The following is an 18,921-nucleotide window of genomic DNA, read 5'->3' on the forward strand; positions in this document are numbered from 1 at the left end:
CCGAGTCAACTGGGTAAGACATTACTTTAGTTTGGATACTCAGGTTGCCATGGTTGGTAACCGTTTGAGACGCATTACATTTCTCTGTCCAAAATCTTAATAACAATGGGGTGACAGGCCTGCACAACTCCCATCCACGTGTAACAGCCAGTTAAAGCTTTGCTCTAACGAGTATATCCTTTAGAGATCTGCCCCTTTTGTACGAGACAATAGGGGGATCTTTGAATATTCTTCTAAGCAATGGTTGTTGTTGAATTAAATGCCAATTCTGCAAAAGTATTTGCTTTTAGTTAGGCACTGATGGGCGATATTGTGTGACAAAAGGCAAGATTCGCGTGTCTTGTTTAGATGTTTACGTTTCTGTTGTAGGGCAGGTTTTCTCTCCTCAAATGTAATTTCTGCGAGAGTTGTTGAAACGAGAGTTTCAGGATACCCTCTTTCGATGAGATTTGTTTTAAATTGTGAAATAGCAGTTATAAATACTGTTTCAGAGGAGTTGGTTTGGAGAAGTCTGAATGCTTCGCCCTTGATGAAGCCGTTTTTGACCCCTGGTGGGTGGCAACTTGAGAAATGCGTATACTGAAATGTTTCAGTAGCTTTGAAATGAGTTTTAATGTCTAGTCTAGACTGTTGTGCAAATCTCTCGCCTTTATAAACTTTTGTGTCGAGGAACTTTGTTTCCGTGTCGGAAACTTCAGCCGTGAACTTGATAGTGGAATGGTGGCTATTTGTTTGTTCAATGAACTGCGCGACTTCGTCTTTGTTTATATTCCAGATAGAGAATATATCGTCAATATACCTTTTCCAGGCGAGTGTTTTCTGAGCGCTTTGATTTAAAATTTGTGATTCTACCTTTCCCATAAAGATGTTAGCAAAAGCGACTGCCATTTTAGTACCCATGGCTGTTCTATGTGTTTGGAGGTAGTTTTTTCCAGTAAACTGGAATGAGTTTTCTTGAAGTATAAGTTCAAGCGCTCTTTTAAGATATAGTGTCGGGATCAGGAATTCTCCTTCATTGAAAGATTCGTAGTATGCGTTGCATACTGTTTCTATCCCCTCCTCTTGAGGTATATTTGTGTATAGGCTTGTCACTTTCATTGAAACAAGGATAGCGTTCTCTGGTACTCTCGTTTTTTCTATGAAATTGATGAAGTCCGTCGAGTCTTTAAGATAGACTCCTGTTCTTTTACTATGGGTTGAAGGAGTTTGTCTACAAATGCAGACAGTCTCTCTGTCGGACCATCACATCCAGATATTATGGCTCTTCCAACCGGAGCTGGTTTGTGAATTTTTGTAAGCGTGTAGAACACTGGTGTGCGAGGCGGGTTAGGTGTTTGACAAAACCATAGGTTGGTCATGTCATTAATATAGTTGTGCTGGTGGAGTTCCTTAACCAATTGTTTTACCCTTAGGGATGTCTCTACAACCATAGGACGTTCAAGAGGTTTGCAGTGTTCAAGGTTGTCTAACTGGATTTGTCCTTCGAGAATTTTATCTTCAGTGTTTAGGACAACCGTTCGCGTCCCCTTGTCTGCCTTTTTAAGATTGATGTTGGCATCTTCTTGTAGCGTTTTTAACGCCTTTCGTTCCGTGTTAGGCAGATTATGCTTAGGTTTTGTAAGTTGTACTTCAGCAAGTTGAACTTTGACCTCTTCTTAGTAGCTTTCAAGAGCCACTGATTGTTGAACCGGCGGAATCCAGTTTGATTTAACATGGAAAGGATGCGGTTCGTTGTCTTGTCCATGGAAAATGTATTGTAGACGCATTCTTTTAGCGAAATGGTCGAAGTCCTTCAAAAGATAGCGCCTTATTTGTGTTTCATTTTCTTTTGGTGTGGGGTTATATTTGAGACCCTTAGCTAGCAAGTTAGTTTGGTCGTTTGTGAGGTCTATGTTCGAGAGGTTTTTATGTGTTTTTTGTTTGCCTCTGTTTGAGCATGTAAACGATCGGTTCGATCCTTTTTTCTGCGTTCTTTTCGCTTTTTGTTTGGTATTTGGGATGGCTTTTTCTTCCCATGTCCCCGTTTTATATTTCGAGAGTCAGAGAGTAGACAGGTATAATCTCTCTTCTGTTTATTGTTGATAGCTAATAATGTTGACAATGACATAATTTCGGCTCTAAGTTCATCGATCCTTTTCGATACTCTGGTTACATTGTTTTTGTTTACGGTTTCGTTGGGTGCCGAGCGCGCGAAAGCTGTGATAACAATGGGGTGACAGGCCTACACAACTCCTATCCACGTGTAATAGCTGCTTTGAGAGTTTTGCTCGAACTAGTATATCTTTGAGGATCTGCCCCTTTTGTATGGTACGATAGTGGGATCTTTGAATATCTCGCTAAGCAATAATCCTGTTTTTAGGAGGACATTTCACAAGAGAAGAGCCGTTAGAGGTCATAGGTCTGCGTGGTTTCCGCTGTTATCCGCGTGTAATTTGTAGAGTTTGAAACCTCTGTTTCTTGCCACGTGCTGGTTTTTTTTGGCTCATTTCTATTGCAAGTTATGTTTTAAACTCTCTAAATATTAGCTCTGGAGGGACAAAGTTTGAAATATTCCGTGAACATGTTGGTTACTTGCATTTTGTATTATTACGCCGGGCCCGGCTGTTTCACTAACTGTTGCAAGTTATGCTGCTTCTTATCACGGGTGTCATATTTATCTTTGTCCGGCTTAGCCAGAGATAGCTGTGTATCGATATGCCAGAGAGCACTTAACAGACATAAGAAAGGAGAGACCTTGTGATAAACAACAAGTCATCTTTTAATGGCGGGAAGATCACTCTTTTCGCACATCCGGGAATCTCTAAATACGGGTTTGACAAATAAGGGCATGTCACGCAACATGTCACAAGCTGTAGATTTCCTTGTGGAAAGCTATAAGTCTGTCTTAGATAGACGCTCTTATGTTTCTTGCATCAATTTCATCGAGCTTTTTTGTCCTTCCAGTTTGTGCTTTCTGGAACTGCAAATGTAGATGTTCAGGCGCAAGTCTGTGGACTGTTTTGCGTGTTGTTTATGATATTGTGAGGTTTTGCTCAGGTAAAAAGCTCTGAATTTAGGAGTTCTTCCTATGATTGTTCAACCAGCTCCACGTTGTGGTCGTCACTGCTTTTATTTGCGATGTTGTCAGGTTTTCTTGAGACTGTTAATAGTCCCTGTTTTCCAACTGTTGTATATTTAAAACATGCACGGTGACAATTAAACCTAAGACTAGGAGCATTTGTGATAGGTAAGGTAACTTGTTATCGGCTTGTTATATCAGTAAGATGATTATAACTTCTTTACCAACGATTATGCACTTTTCGTTTGATTATTTTTAGAATGCATCGATCTGTCAAAGTACACATGCTGTTAAGTATCACCGTGCAGGCTTGTTAATCACAATTATTTTATAATCAGATTTACGCCTTTGGATGATCAGATGTTCCGTAATCTCATCGCTTGGTTAATAATTTATTTTCGTGAGTTAATATAGAAGCTTGATTTTGATCACACCTGCTCACTCTTAAACGTAAACGTATCTATATATATCATCACCGATATTTTGTTTTGAGTTTAAGTTATCCTAAATTCTTAATTTTTCATCAGCGATCAGCCATCTTAACTTCTCCAATCTTAACTGGTCTTGCCTTGTTCTGTTCTACATCGGTGAGCTATTAGGGACTTTAAGATATAGTACGGCTAGGCTATAGTACGGCGGCGGATAGTGAAGATCGCTTCCGGTGACGTCATGACGCGCGTACCAGAACGGCTTTCCCGCCGTAGCCTTGCCATCTACTACGGGAAAGTGCCTGGTCTCACGTACTCTTCACTACGTGAGTATAAGCCTACTTCTCATTTTAACGCTTTTTTTCACTGTTTGAACAGCCTAGTTTGAAGATAAAGTTCTTAATCATAAAAATCAGTTCTAAGATCATTGTTTCTTTGTCATTTGTACAGAACGCGAGGTGATCAATTCAGTCATATTAGTGTCGGGCCGAACAGCCGTAGATATGAAAGCTTCGTATGTTCTAATCTGAGCTATAATTGTTTATTACTACTTAAAATGTATTTTATTTTAATCGAAAGTTTTGTATTTTCGGGCTTAACACGTAATCGTTGTACGAACAACCTGTCCGTGTTGAAATCGAGCTTTTTTATATCAGAGTTTATATTTTGTTTTGTGGTTGGAATTACAGGCGGTTCTATCAAGTTCTAAAAGGCAAATCTGAGTTCTGAAAGATGTAAGACGGATACAGGAGAAGGAAACCATTGTCATTAATCAAGTGTATTTCGTATGAAAGTAGAATAATCTCTGGTTTCCTTGAAAGTAGTCATTTTGTAAAGTCACGTAGAGACTGCATATACCGTTCCCGTACATAAAATCTTAATCATTTGAGTTTGGCGGGTAAAACACCGTTGTCAGCCTAGTCCCTCACGGGCAAAGTAGCCGTAGTTGCACTCGCCGTAGCGTATCTTAAAGTCCCTATTATCTTATGGCCCGGGTCGTCATAAGCGGTACTTGGACAAATGCAACTTTTTTTTTACAAACTGTCTAATTTCTCGCGCGCTGATTGGCTCATTTTTATCATTAATAAGAGTACAGACGGATAACATTTTAATTTATGCAAGCTCTCAAATTTAACTTACAGCTGTCAAATTGTCAATTCTTTAACCAATGCGATTCTATGGACTTTTAAAGTAGCCAATCAAAAAGCGAGAAAAGCTATTGACAATGTTCGCGTCATTTTGAATAAAATTCACATATCTTTGTTTACGGCAAGTTTACGGCGTCTTTTCACCTCATTTATTCCCGGCATTTGACCATTTTGGGGTCTTGTTATTGTAAAAAACAAATTGACGTCAGTTTTTTATGCCTCTGTCCTCTTAGTGATGATAAATTTTGTCATAACACTGTCAAAGTTTACTGCGAAACCACTCGCCCTCGGCTCGTGCCTCCACAGCCACTTTGACAATGTTATGACGCAATTTATCATCTATAAGAGGACAGACGCATAAAAACCTGTGGTCAATTTGTTAAAATTACTCTACTCTATACAGAGGGAAACTTTTCGCCGTTTATGACATTTTAATAACTGCGCAATTTTCCCTCAGTATATAATAAAATAGTAAAATATACTTATAAAGCTCTTTGCGAAACTTTATTAAATTTCTGTAGAAAAATTAACTGAAAAATTTTAATTTATATATATACCCGTCTGTTCCTTAGCTGTTCCTTAGAAAGTCACTCAGAGAGTCATATTGCAGCAGGCATGACATATTCTGAACGTTCTCGGTATTCTTGAATGAGAATAGATTTGTGTTCGAATGAGCGAATACACATTATTCTTTGTAACAGCTTTATCTAGAACTGCGTAACTGTGTTATGCTGTCGGATTGAAGCCGGCAACAATGTATGTATTGTTGTTCTTGTTTCTTGAAGCAAATACGCTTAGAGAGAACAAAAATGCAGTAGAAGAGGCAAAGCTCTGTAAATTACAAAAACAAAAAACAAACAAAAAATACAACTGGATAGCACGAAAGGGCGATGCCGAAATGTAATCAAAGGCTCCCTGAGCCAGCTCATGGATGAATTGTTGCCTCCGAAGTGGAAGTAAAGTCTGCATGTGAGCCAAGTGGCCCATCAGGTCGGCACTTATCCCGGTTTCTGTAGCATGAAGCGACTAGGAGTATTTCTACTACCCCGGATGGGATGCTAATCGATTGCAGGGTTACTCCCACAATTAAATTTGCCACTACTTATTTATACACCTGAGTGGAAAGAGGCACTGTGAGAGTTAAGTGTCTTACTCAAGAACACAACACAATGTTCCCAGCCAGGGCTCGAGGCCAGACTGCTCGAAATAGAAAAGAAATACAAAAATCAAATAACAGGTTGTTTACACAGACAGCTTATAAATTTTAAAATGGATAATACTTAATTTTGATTGGAATTGGAACATTGTTATCATATTAACTTGTACATGATGTAGTGTCAAAGAATAACAACAGTCTGTTTCAAAATGAAATCATTAAATGAGAGTTCACCATATTTACCAGTCAGTCCAAAATTGACCATATAATTATGTATATGAGTCAGCAGTGCATTTTGGGTCAAGGTAAATTGGTTATGGTCCTTGTTCAGTCAACATTATGGCACAGCTGTATACCAATGATTACTATTATGCAAAAATTAGAATACATGATTTTAAAATTTATTTTAGACAACCAAATTGAGAATGCCAGGACTGCCAAGAGTATTTTGCCAAATTTCACTTAAGTGAGACATGGATTTTGGCAAAATCTTGTTTACTTTAGGCTAAGTCAAACATAAACAATTTGATTGTAGCTTGCAGGTAAATAGGAAATCTATAGAAAAAAATAAATAAGTATTTCCTTCAATATTATAAGAATGATTTCAGACAGTTTTGTTTCAATCATGAACCTGAAGTGAAGGGATTGTTTTTGTTTACAATTTATAAGGTTTTTTTTCTATAGAACTATGTCCATGGAGAGGTGGATGGGAAGTAACAAAGTTTTATACAAGGAGGCTCTGGTCCAAGGTCAAAGACCTATCCATTCTACGGTTTTTTAGCAGGAAAGGCTTTCCTTTCATATACATGTAGCTTCTTGCCTGAAACCCCTTTCAAAAACCTAACGTGGCCCACTAGATCTTATTTCTGGGATAAATAATCAATTAATGTTTGAAATCCCCGTCCTGTTAAGTCTTATAATACCTCCAGCCTGAAAAAAGTGCACCTTTAGTCAACTGTAGCAAGAAGTCCCCCAGCTTGGTGCAATACAATAATAAGGATACTACATATTGTGGCGCATGCAAGTAAAATAACAATAATTTTCTTTATTATATGGCTAGCTCCGTGAGCGGGCAAGATGAATCAAATCCTGCGCTGTGATTGGCTACCCGAGCGGGCAAGATGGAGCTATCTCGCCCGCTTGGGACTACCCGCCGTGTCCCGCAAGAAAAATTTCCCCGAAAGCCATATAATAAATCATTTATTGACCAAGCTTGTTTGGTCAAGATGGCTGGATATTGGCCTCGTTCTTTTTCTGCGAGTTTATGGACCTCGACTCCGTCTCGGTCCATAAACACGCGAAAAAAGAACTTGGCCAATATCCAGCTATCTTGACCTCACACTTGGTCAATAACTCATACTTCTTGGGAACAACAATCACGGTATTTTATTCCTATATATCTTGGTAATTGTTTGTGCTAGTCTCACTAGCAATGCAGTAATACTAAGAAAGATTGCAGATACGTTTCTGCTAATAGATTTTTGCCACGATTACAGAACATACTTATGTTGACAAGTATCAAGCATTCTCTTCTCCATAATTCAAGTTTTGATGTCAATTTGTTTAAATCTCTCATTTCTAGGAGCAAAAAAAAAAAAAAATCTACATCACCAGCCACCATGCGTCCGGCTTTTTGACACAATTGGACAGCATGTCTTTCTCGCAAACAAATAGATCTACACAGTCTCTTGGACTTAATTTGTTCATCCATCACTAAAATATTGCAGTGTATATTTACTCAATCGTACATGTAGGTTGCCTTGCATATTATCCGTGAAGAAATTTTCACTCTGGTCGAACTGCATGGAATACAAAAGAAATGTAGTGTGAACGACAACAAAACTAAAAGATAAGGCAATTCGACATTTTTTTCCCCTAAGTATTTAAAAACAAGCTTACAAATTTCGAGCTTGCGATACTAACACAGGCAGAATTTCAATGTGTGCGTACAAAATAAAACAATAGAGAAACAATGAAACCAAAACCGTACAAGAATTTAAGCTTACCTTAGACTACACAACGAGAGAGAGCGAGTGGAAACCGTCAAATTCTCTTGCCAAGAAAAAAAGCTAATCACCATCTTACTTTCTGCTTTGTCTTCCCGGGTGTCTTGCATCAATTCTTTGACCTCGCCGACCGTGCTGTTGTGAACGATACATGACCACAGTCATAAATACCTCTACCAGCTTTCATCTAGGTGTGAGCAAAAGCCGATAGGCAAAAAACAACATATTTACGAAAGAAAAACATAGGCACGCAAGGCGTGCAAGAGTTATTTTTTTGTGAACTATAAGTCTCAGAGATAGGAGCATTCATGGAACTGTTTACGGTAATGATTTGGTTGATTTGACAAGTTTTTTGGTTGCGATGTACAGCAAGAAAGAAACTGGGAGTTTATGATGTACATACGATGTTACATCGGTAATGGTAAGATAACTAAATAGTAAGCCATAAAATGTTTGACTGAACAAACTACAGTAATCTGACACGTCTCCAGATTAATGTAGATACCATCTTATTTTCTAACAGGCAATTTTATTCGTTCTTTGATACAACCCACACTGTGATTGGTCTGACACGCGCACATGCATAACTTCCTCACTCACCGATCACGTAGCGCTTCCCCCCCCGGGGGGGGGGAACTCCCTTATATGGGTTATATAGGTCTGTTCGGCCCCGAAGGGTATGGTTTTTCAGCCGTTTTGGTCATGAATAGGGTATCGATTTTAGCTGATTTTGGTCATTTTGGTCATAAATAGGGTACGGTTTTTGCACTCTAGCCTTGATATGGGTATGCTTTAAGAAGAAGCCACTTTTTCATCATTATCGAAAAGAAAATCAACAAAAGCCCTTCACAAATTTATATCTTTACGATAATTTAACATTGGTTTGAACTAGGGAGCTAATTATAACGCAGGTCTGAAACAGGGTTTTGATTTGAGGGTCAGGTCGTAAATAGGGTTTCGAATTTTTGGTCAGGTCATAAATAGGGTAAGGAATATCGCAGATTTTGGTCATAAATAGGGTAAGGGTTTTGGGAAGCGGGCCGCACACCCCCAACCAATTTTTCTGGGAGTACCCCCTCGGGAGTCCTTCCAGCCCCCAAGAGGAATTTTTGCTCAAAAATACTCCAGTTAAGAGAACTTTTCGCATTTTATAGTCCTAAGTTTACCCTTTTTACACAACACAACGCAACAACACTACTTCACCGAAAATTGAAAGAAAGAGAAAAAACCTCTCTGACACGTTGAAAGTCTGATTTAATTAAATTGCACTTTAACTTGGTGCCACACAGTCTTCAAAGAACATTTGAACAGTTTTCATACTTTTTACCTTTAAAAATATCGGACTGAAAAGAATGTCATAAAATGCCCATCAAATAAAAATATTAAACTGCTACTGCAGAGACGTAAAAACACTCTAGAAATGAAAGCTTTTTTGTTTAATATCCTGGGAACAATAGCCGATAACTTGTAAGCTCTAATTGAATTTACTCCCATTGAAAAACAAAAGTGTCGAGTTACCATTTGTAACTAAAAGTAGCAAACATCTCGTGGGAACAAGTGGTGACGATTCGTCAGCTCTAATTGAATTTACTACCTTGTGAAAAACAAGAATGTCAAATTACCCATTGTAACTAAAAAATAAAAATATCTCGTTGTATTTGCATGCAATAAGAACAAAACAGTCGTTACCTGCACTTACTATTGTAAACGTTACAACTGCTTCAAATCTAAATAGTCTCGTCTCCTCTAAAACATGTCCTAAGAACTAGAACCGACGATTCGTGACCTCTAATTGAATTAACTCCTTGTGAAAAGCAAAACTATCAAGTTACCCTTTGTAATTAAAAATAAAAATATCTCTTGCCATTTGCCTACTACTCATGAACTGCTTCAAAACTCATGAGTCATCTCGTTCATAACTAGCCACCATTACACTGAAAATTATGCACTCTAAAACAACCCAATGTACGTATGTAACTGTCACACTCCCCTCCAAACCGGACTAAAAATCACAAACCGGCAACATACACGTCACTCTTTATTTTTCAATTACCAAAGTCCTTGTGTTTATACATACCTTGTGTTTCTCACGTACCATTTACCTTTACAACAAGAAATTTGATTGGCTGTTCATAGTAGATCCAATCTGATTGGTGTGACATACATACATCTCTCACTCACTCACTCACTCACTCACTCACTCACTCACTCACTCACTCACCCATTGACCCGTCCATAACATACCCGACGCGCCGACTAAGAGGTATTTTTTTTACAAAAAAATAACTCAATGACATGAAACCAAAATGGCCGACTTCAATCTTCGAGGTGTTCTGTACGGGTCCGCAAATGATCCCAGGACCGCAAATGATCCCGGACCGCAAATGATCCCCATATTGGATCGCAAATGATCCCGATCAAAAAATAAGGAATGGCATGGATGGTGGGATGGTGTGGATAGGGAATTGGCGTACGTCACTACCGATGTTTTTATTAAAGCCATCTTATAATTATACTGGCTTACAACTTGCTCTTTTTTCATACTTTCGACTAAATTTTGTTGCTAACTACGATGTTATGAATATCACCACTCAATCATCAAAACACGACTTGGCTTGCATTTCTTTGCAATTCTCAGTAAAATTATGATCGGTGCAACATACGCTACATATCTTCCTTTGTTAAACATTGATGTTTCGGTGTTATAGTTAAATCACGTTTTATCAGCCATTAACGCCACTCGTCTAAAGTTTTAAACTAAAATCTAACCACGAAGCAACTATTACAGAAGACGCTGTCACCTGGGCAGACCCACAAGCCTACAACGCTTCATCACTCTGTAAAACACCTAGTGTGTAGCACTGGAAATTTGAACAAATTTATTTTGTAATTTTTCCTTGGTCGTATTCTGACTTTAACTCCTCGGAAATGACTACTTGAGTATTCTAAGAAGCCAAAATTCCAAGCTATAGTTATGAAGTTCAGCTTCATGACCAAGCAAGGCCATTAGGCTTGCGCTTCGTTTTGATAGTTAGCTGTTTGATAGATGTTTGATACTATCGCCACCGGGATTTCGAGGATGTTTACAAGTACGTGTTTTTGCAAGACTTCTAATTCAATAGATCGTCTTCACGTGACGTGTTTATATCCTCATCAGGCATAAGAGGCGGTATATTTATATCTGTTTACAATTAGCGTGCTTCGGACTCCAGAGCATTTTGAATTTCAGGGTCATGGAGGTTGCGTGACACAAGGCTACGATCGAGTTTGGTGAAAAATATATACTTATCTCATGATTTTGAGCCTTTTTAGAAGTTAGAGCATTAGGAAAAGTGATTATATAAATGCTTTTTTGTTTAGTACTGATAATCAGTCGCCTAGAAAGCCAAAGTAAGTTCCAGAAGTTTACACTATATTCCGGTCGCCATATTGGTGTACCACGGATGTACACCAACATGGCGTTTTCTTACTGGGCTCTGTAAATTTCTGGGAAACATTTACGACGAATATCTGAAGTTTGGGGAAACGCACAGGCCTAAAACTTGGAGAAGTGTCTTATTTAGTTATCTTCTATAGCGTACATCACAATTTCTTAATTTAGCTTTTTCCATTGTTTGGTTTTCGATTTATTATTTTCTTTTATTGCGTGACAGTGAAAACGATCTGTACCCTTCGAAGAACAACACAGCAGCTGTCGAATATTTTTTGTAAAATGATAAAACATGTTTTTTAGTTCATAATTTTTGTACATGTTGTCACCTTCCTCCGATATAAATCCTTGCCATTCCTTTTTTTTGATCGGGATCATTTGCGGACCCGACAAACTCGTACCCAGGCTCTCGATTTATCGGGCAAAAATGTACACCTTTCTAGTCTCCCCTGGTCAAAGAACCTTCCTGAAGACGAATGAACACTCGTGGACAAAAACAACACTTAGAAGGGGAGGTAGGAGAAAACTGTTTAATCCAGGTTTAATGAATAAATTAGTTAGAATCGACTGACTGAGTGAGTGAGCACCATCCGACTGCATCCTAAGCTCATGGATGTTGCGTAACATCCATGAGCAAAAAGGAAAAAAAAAAGTATTTGATTATTTCTCTGCTTTTAAGGAACAGATCGTCTGAACAATAGCAATTTATTTCGCATGTTTGCACTCGACCTTTTAAAACTCAATAATGGACACCAATCGCCTTGTAAGTGTAAAAAATATATCGTGGGTAGCGTTACGTATTTTAAAACGTAATTTGTTTTTGGTTCAAGGTGTATAAACTCATATAGCGACAGGTAGCCTCGTGTCTTATAATTCAGGGAGTAATCGCGCGAGTAATTGCAAAATCGGACGAGCGCGAAGTGCGAGGCCAATTTGAAAATATTAGCACGATTACTCCCTGAATTGTACGACACGAAGTCTAATTATTAATTAATCGCATCTATAACAAATTTCGGAATTTCGAGAATTTTGTTATAGATGCGATTAACAGCATAAGCGGTTAACCCTAATCAGTGACATCGAACATAGTAACTCTTTGCTAGAAAGACTTTGGATGACTGGAAACTTTCCTTCCGTGAATTTTTAGTCCACAGAATGTGAACAGATGCATGCTTAATTAGAGAAACAAAAGCCAGTAAAAGAGGCATAGCGCTGTAAATCACAAAACAAAATATATCCACAGGGATAGTAACAAAGGAAGGCCAAATGCAACAGAAGAACGGAAAAGGGATAACTTGTATTATTTTTTCTCTGATATTTCACAATAGAAATTTATTTCGCATGATTCGACTCGACCTTTTAAAACCTGAAACAAATTGCGTTATACTAGTAATGCATATAGCGTGGGGAATGTCACTTTTTTAAAAAAATACGGACTCTATTTTTGGTTCAAAAAGCAGTTTTAGTTAATATTCTTTTTAACATAAAAGGTAATAAGTAACGTCTCGGTTTGCTAGGGCTTCTCGTTACAGCTTTGGTTATAAATATCAATACTTTAAAAGCAATGAAGAGAACAAAAAATCCATTTTTTTTTTTATTTAAGCAGTGCTTTTGTCCGCTAATGGATTAAGACGATTACTGAAAAAATAGAGAAAATAAGCAGTGATACAATTACTGCCGCGTCCTAAGAGTTCCTCCTTGACAAACAAACAAACAAACAAACAAAAAACAAACAAAAAAAACAGACGGAGTCGAAGGTAACTTTGTGGATATTTTTTGTTCCAGACCCAATTTTCGCCTGGCCAGAACGTTGAGTGTTTGTAGAAGAACGCTTGTTACTAATCAAAGTTTGCTACTCAAGCTACCTAACCATTAAGCACCGCGCTCCTTGTTTCAAGCTCTTTGCCGACGAAGCGCAACAGCGCCGGTCAACAGTGTATAGAAACAAGGCAAGGAAAATACTCCGTTTCAGTTCTTGAATTTCAAACGAATTGCCTCAGTAAGAATTGTTGCACGATTTGTCTGGACATGTTGAGTTAAGACAAGTAACATATCAGTTCAGTCAGTTTCTGTAATACACGAGTGATTCGGCTAACGTGTTTACATCCATTTGCCACCCACTTCAGATCACGTGTGGGAGTATGTATAAACAGAACAACTGTAATTTCCCAAATGAAACATCGCATGATCTGAATTGAGCGCCGCCAAGGATGTAGACGCGTCAGCCAAATCCGTCTGTCCAGTTCTCTGCTCAGTGACCTGGCCTTTTCGCAGTTAATGACATTCAATAACTGCGGAATTTGTCGTTCAAATATATTTACAGAGGGAGATTTTCCCCCGATAATGGCATTTCAAGAACTGCGACATTTGTGATTTAGATATATATGCCGAGGGAGACTTTTCGCCGTTAATGATATTTCAATTTCTGCGAAATTTTTACTCGGTATATAATAAAAATATACTGATAAAGTTTTTTGCCTATTTTTTTTTTAAATTTCTTTAGAGAAAAATAACTGCAAAATATTAATTTATATATAGATACCCGAACTTGCGGATATCAGAGAATTGAGTGGGTCTGGATTCTCGGTCGCCTCTCGAGCACGCACAACAGGTAGTTAGTAAAACCAGCCTAATGTTTCTCTTGTAGGAAGAAGGCAGGTTGTGGTGCGATCGGGTTTTTACTTGTGGTGGCTATAGGTGCTGTGGTGTATGTTACTGTGGGAAAAAAATCCGATCAGTCAACTGGTGGACCCTACGAAAGACAGGCTGTTGCTACGGATACACCGCAGTGCTCCCAAATCGGCAAAGACATTGTCAACGCCAACGGCTCGGCCATGGATGCTGCCATCGCCGCCATGTTCTGCTTGGTGGTTATAAGCATGCATTCGTCGGGGATAGGAGGAGGTGGAGTAATGTTGGTGTACAACAGAAGCCTCCACGAAGCCAGTGTCATCGACTTCAGAGAAACCGCTCCAGCTCTAGCATACCGGGACATGTTTAAGGGCAACGAGCGGAAAGCCCAAAAAGGTATTCTTCTCTGCTTTGTATTCAGCGAAGACTTCTAAAAATATGAAGAAAATAGTATAACGAGGTCCAGAAAAAGCCTGGAGAATGACCAAACGGTAGAATAGTTCTGGGTACTGGATTTAACTGATTTTGCAGCGGTCACACGAGAGCTCTCCATACTATTGTGACTAATCAATGTTCCGCCTTTCGCCATGTTGGGATTCTGTAGCAAATTTACAAGCTATTCGTTTGTGCCCGCAATCGGAACTGCACATTATTGTATTAATGTTCGTCAGCTTGTAACACTGACTCGGACTCTTAACTGGCTAGTATCTCTCACACGTTTGATGAAATATTTTTGGGTTGTTTGGACTAAAGATGACCGTTTAAATTTTTAAAACGTCGACTGATTTGAGCAAATACTACAAAGACTACCTTGACTTCTTCTTAGGTGGTCTGTCCATTGCCGTGCCTGGCGAGGTACGCGGTCAATACGAAGCCTGGAAACGATATGGCTGGTTGCCGTGGAAACAACTTGTTCAACCTGCCATCGAATTGGCCAGAAATGGATTTAAAATAACAGCAGCTGTGGACGATGCTCTGAAAACGACAAAAGGATTAGAACAGGACATCAGAAATGATCCAGGATTGAGGTCAGTTCATATCACCTTGCAACTCAATTACAAGCAGTAGAAGATAAAGCGTAACAGGGTTAATCCCAAGTGTAGCTCTTACTCCTAAGGTAATCCCTCTCAAGTTATTTTTAGTTGTGTTATCTAGTGCACACACAGATAATGTCACCACACGCGTGCTGCGTTTTCTGAAGAAATTCATGTAAAGCTGCTAGCTAAGGCTGTCCCGGCACGTGAACAAAATACACGTCACTGGATGGATTCATCCTAGGATTTCCAAAACCGGGAGCTAGTGATTTTAGAATAAATTGACAAGGATTACTTGAGAAATAAAGCCTATAGAGGGGAGTAACTCTTTTGCCTTCATCTTCTCTTGGTTACAAGATGGCCATGGCCTAATGCATTCCAAAAATAACGCACGCGCCAAATCTTAACATACTTATAGCAAATTTCATGAGGGAAGTCACATGTGTAAAGGTTCTGATTCTTACTTCGTTCTCTCTAGCCTGGTAATAATGCCACGATACTGTGTTGTTGTTTTCAATATGATTTCAGCGAACTGCTTCTGGATAAAAACAAAAAGCTTCGTAAAAAAGGAGACAAAATCAAGAACGAAAAGTACGCAAAACCTTGGAACAAGTGCAAAACGATCCCGAATCGTTTTACAGTGGACAGCTGGCCAATGATATCGCGGAAGACATAAAAATAGTTACTACTGATATTTTAATTTAGAAATAATATAGTGTACCTCAATGAAGGAATCTTCGTCTCCGAGAACACTTAGCAGTTTGTTTTCAATTGTAAGTTTGAACGATTTCTTTTGGTAGTTCTCTCAGAGAGCTAGCTTGGTATCTCAATCCATAGTTGAGCACCAATTCTAGAATTGGCGTTTTTTTGTGTTTCAAGTTTTGAGGGTTTTATGTAAAAATTATCGGAGGTAGAAAAGCTTGTGTTGTAAGAATGGACACTGGACGTTAACTGGGGCAGAAGCAGTCAGCTAACGCCGAGCATCAATTCAGATAATGTTTTATAGTATAAAAAGTTTAAAAGCAAAACATTAGCGTTAATAAACAGAGGAACTACTAAGCCACCTCGATCTCATAATCTAATTTTTCATAGTAGATGGCTGCTTAATCAATCAAATTGCAAGACTGAATAGTCTTCCAGTGAATTATACGAACGAGTTACAAAAACATGTTTTTCAGTCCATCAGAGTGGAGCTTTCCAAGAATACTTTCTATAAGTTTACACAACGTTTCACCGCAGGTTGCTAGAAAGATGTTAAGTCAGGAAACAGGCGACCGGTTACGCCACAAAATACGGGATAGCATGATGTTTAAGGATGTGAAATATTACGCGGAATCATTCTCAGACGCTGATTACGGCACAACCCACGTGGCTGTTTTGGCGCCAAATGGTGACGCGGTTTCCGTGACAACCACAATCAACAGGAGGTAGGTTTAGAACTTCTTACGAGTTATTAATTAACTCTTTTTGCCTTTGATGGTTGAGTAAATTACCCTTTCGACCTTCAGTTAGAACCTTCCAATTACGCTTAGCCAGAGCTGCATTATAGTGTCGTTTTACCGAATGCTTGTAGGAGCATTCAAAGACAATCAAATCTTTATTTGTTAGCCTTAAACTTAACGTGAGTTCTCCAAACGTTGTGATATCAGCATGACGTCATCACGTACATGGAGTTGACAAGCAACCTCTCTAATGACATTCGCAGGCTCGATCATGATTCTCGACAAAAGGTACATAGCCTATTAATTGACATTTCGATTGAATATCAGTTACCACTGTCGTTCCGTTTTCACCGTTGTTTTTGACAGATTTGGATCCAAATATCGATCTAACGTCACAGGAATCATCTACAACGACCAGATGGATGATTGTGACATTCCCGGTCACAACATAGTGGACGGTATTTCTCCATCTCCTTTTAACTTTCCCGGGCCAAACAAGCGACCTTTCTCGTCCATATCTCCCGCCATTTTGACAAGCGACGAAGGCAGAGTTGAACTTGTTATCGGCGCCTCTGGCGGGAAAAGGATCACCACCGCCGTGTCACTGGTATGTTTAATGGCATAATCATATTTTAAACAAGAGAAAATGAAGGGTACGAGCCGGGTTCATCCGCCATACAGGACTTATTACCAAGTTTATCACTCTCAGGTTATTTTTAGATCAATTCTGATTTTTCAAATCACAGAAAGGTCCAGGGATAGTTAATCATTTGACAGGAATTTTCTCACGGGGACAGCCCGAGCGACTTACAAAAACGACTTTACACTTAAGTCCATCGTCCAAGAAAACATTTGCGCAACGCTCGTCGAAGCATTATACGCGGGAGTACTAAATACCATCTCTAAAAATAACTTGCCGGGGATTACCTTTAGAATCAGACTTTGATGGAAAAATAACTATCTTATTTTATCCTCCCTTGATTTCAAACCCATAACTCTGAAGATACAAGAACAAATGCTCTAAAATACAAATGCGATTGGTGTTTTCACATCAACCGTGAAATCGTCATTATGAGACTGGGGCCAAGTCATGTTCGTATACCTAAGTCTCTCAGCTTGGACTTAGGTTCTCTGTCTGTCTTCAGCGGATAACAGTTTTGTTCGCATGCGCAGGTGTTAATGAACATGCTGTGGTTTGAACAATCCTTATTTGACGCGGTGGACAAGCCTCGACTGCATACTCAACTGGTGCCCGATCAGGATGTTTCTTATGAAAAGATACCTTTTGACACTTCTGGCAAATATCGCATGTCACGCGAAATATTGGAAGGTTTGGAAAAACGCGGACACAACGTAACTGGCGTGGAATTCTTTGCCGCGGTGCAGGCAGTATTCCGAGACCCTGAAAAGGGAATATTAGCCAAGTCAGACCCGAGGAAACATGGCGCGCCCGCGGGACAATAGAACAATTGTCCTGATGCCGATCCCGAAAACTCTCCTAGTATGATTACATTCACACTAGTTTTGAAGAGTGACCAAAACATTATATTAGCTATCAAAATTAGAGTTACAGCTTTTGATACGCGAAACGTGTACTGAAATTAAGTATCTTGTTTTTTCAAAATTAGGGCCAGTTTGTTACTCTTTCCAACCATGACAAAATGTTTCAATGTGGGAAAAATCTTAGTAGTTAATGAACGATATTGACGCATGATTCCGTGATTAATGAAAAACATTAATGGTTTGCATTTCTGCACTTATCTTTGCTTTCATATCGACTGCATTTGATGTAATATGTTCATTTAAGGTCGTTTCCACTTCCTTTGGGGTGCGTTTTGTCCCCTAGAAGCCTGAAAACGGGATTATGGTTTTCTTTTTTCGACGCTGCTTAGCATTGATAAAAAATATGTCTTTGCTTAGAAATGAGGATGCACATGTCGTAGATAGAATAAACAAAATCTTTTCAGTAATGTTTCCTAGTGTTGGTTTCCAGAAAAACTGCAATGTTGGCAAGAAAAAATATGCATAACACATCCATACATGAAAAAAGAAAAAGAAAACACTGAGATAAGCAAAAGTCTCGGCTCCCAACTCCCGCCTTTTCCGTCCTGTTGCCGTTCCCTGTAAATTAGGAGACTCCAAAAATATCCTAGCCATTTAGCTGTGAGGTTCCTAGGCGAAAGCAAGTCTGTTTTTCAGCCCAAGCGCGATATTTCGTTTGCTTGTTTGTCCTGAAGTCTCTCAGATGATTAATACAATTCATGAAATAGCATTTTGGGTTCTTGTCTTTGAAACATTCTAACGTATGAATAAATGACAAAACTTAACATTTTTCGTTTCTCCCTCGCTTTCTCCCCTCTTAGAAATCCCGTTCCCCTTATTTTGTCTCCCGTTTACCATACCCCTCCCGTATCCTCCTCCCCCCTGGAGAAAGTTTGATTTGATTTATCAAGAAGTCTTTTCTTCATTTTAAGAGCGATCTGGGACAGCAAAACTCCAAGTGAATTTTAGCTGCTGTCTTCGATTTGTACTGACTTCCCCTGTGAAGTATTACGACCAAATATGGGAAAATATTGAAACAATGTATT

The 18,921-nt window shown here is 39.0% G+C and overlaps 1 protein-coding gene and 1 pseudogene across 2 annotated transcripts in view; both read left to right on the forward strand.

Moving 5' to 3' along the window:
- LOC145464131 (uncharacterized protein KIAA1958-like) overlaps positions 1 to 6,187 on the forward strand; it is a 9,653-nt gene extending 3,466 nt beyond the window's left edge. The window contains exon 1 of the mRNA XM_081447948.1: positions 1 to 6,187. This exon is cut by the window's left edge and continues 3,466 nt beyond it. The gene's annotated coding sequence lies outside the window, so the exon portion shown is untranslated.
- Positions 1 to 18,873, forward strand: part of LOC145463885 (glutathione hydrolase 1 proenzyme-like) — a 24,191-nt pseudogene extending 5,318 nt beyond the window's left edge. Inside the window, exons 2-7 of the transcript XR_014041370.1 lie at positions 13,874 to 14,253; positions 14,684 to 14,885; positions 15,420 to 15,572; positions 16,080 to 16,318; positions 16,700 to 16,940; positions 17,507 to 18,873. The product of XR_014041370.1 is annotated as a glutathione hydrolase 1 proenzyme-like (transcript). The remainder of the gene's footprint in view (positions 1 to 13,873; positions 14,254 to 14,683; positions 14,886 to 15,419; positions 15,573 to 16,079; positions 16,319 to 16,699; positions 16,941 to 17,506) is intronic.
- Positions 18,874 to 18,921: the final 48 nt, after the last annotated feature.

This window comes from Orbicella franksi, chromosome 12, assembly GCF_964199315.1.
Source record: "Orbicella franksi chromosome 12, jaOrbFran1.1, whole genome shotgun sequence".
NCBI lineage: Eukaryota > Metazoa > Cnidaria > Anthozoa > Scleractinia > Merulinidae > Orbicella > Orbicella franksi.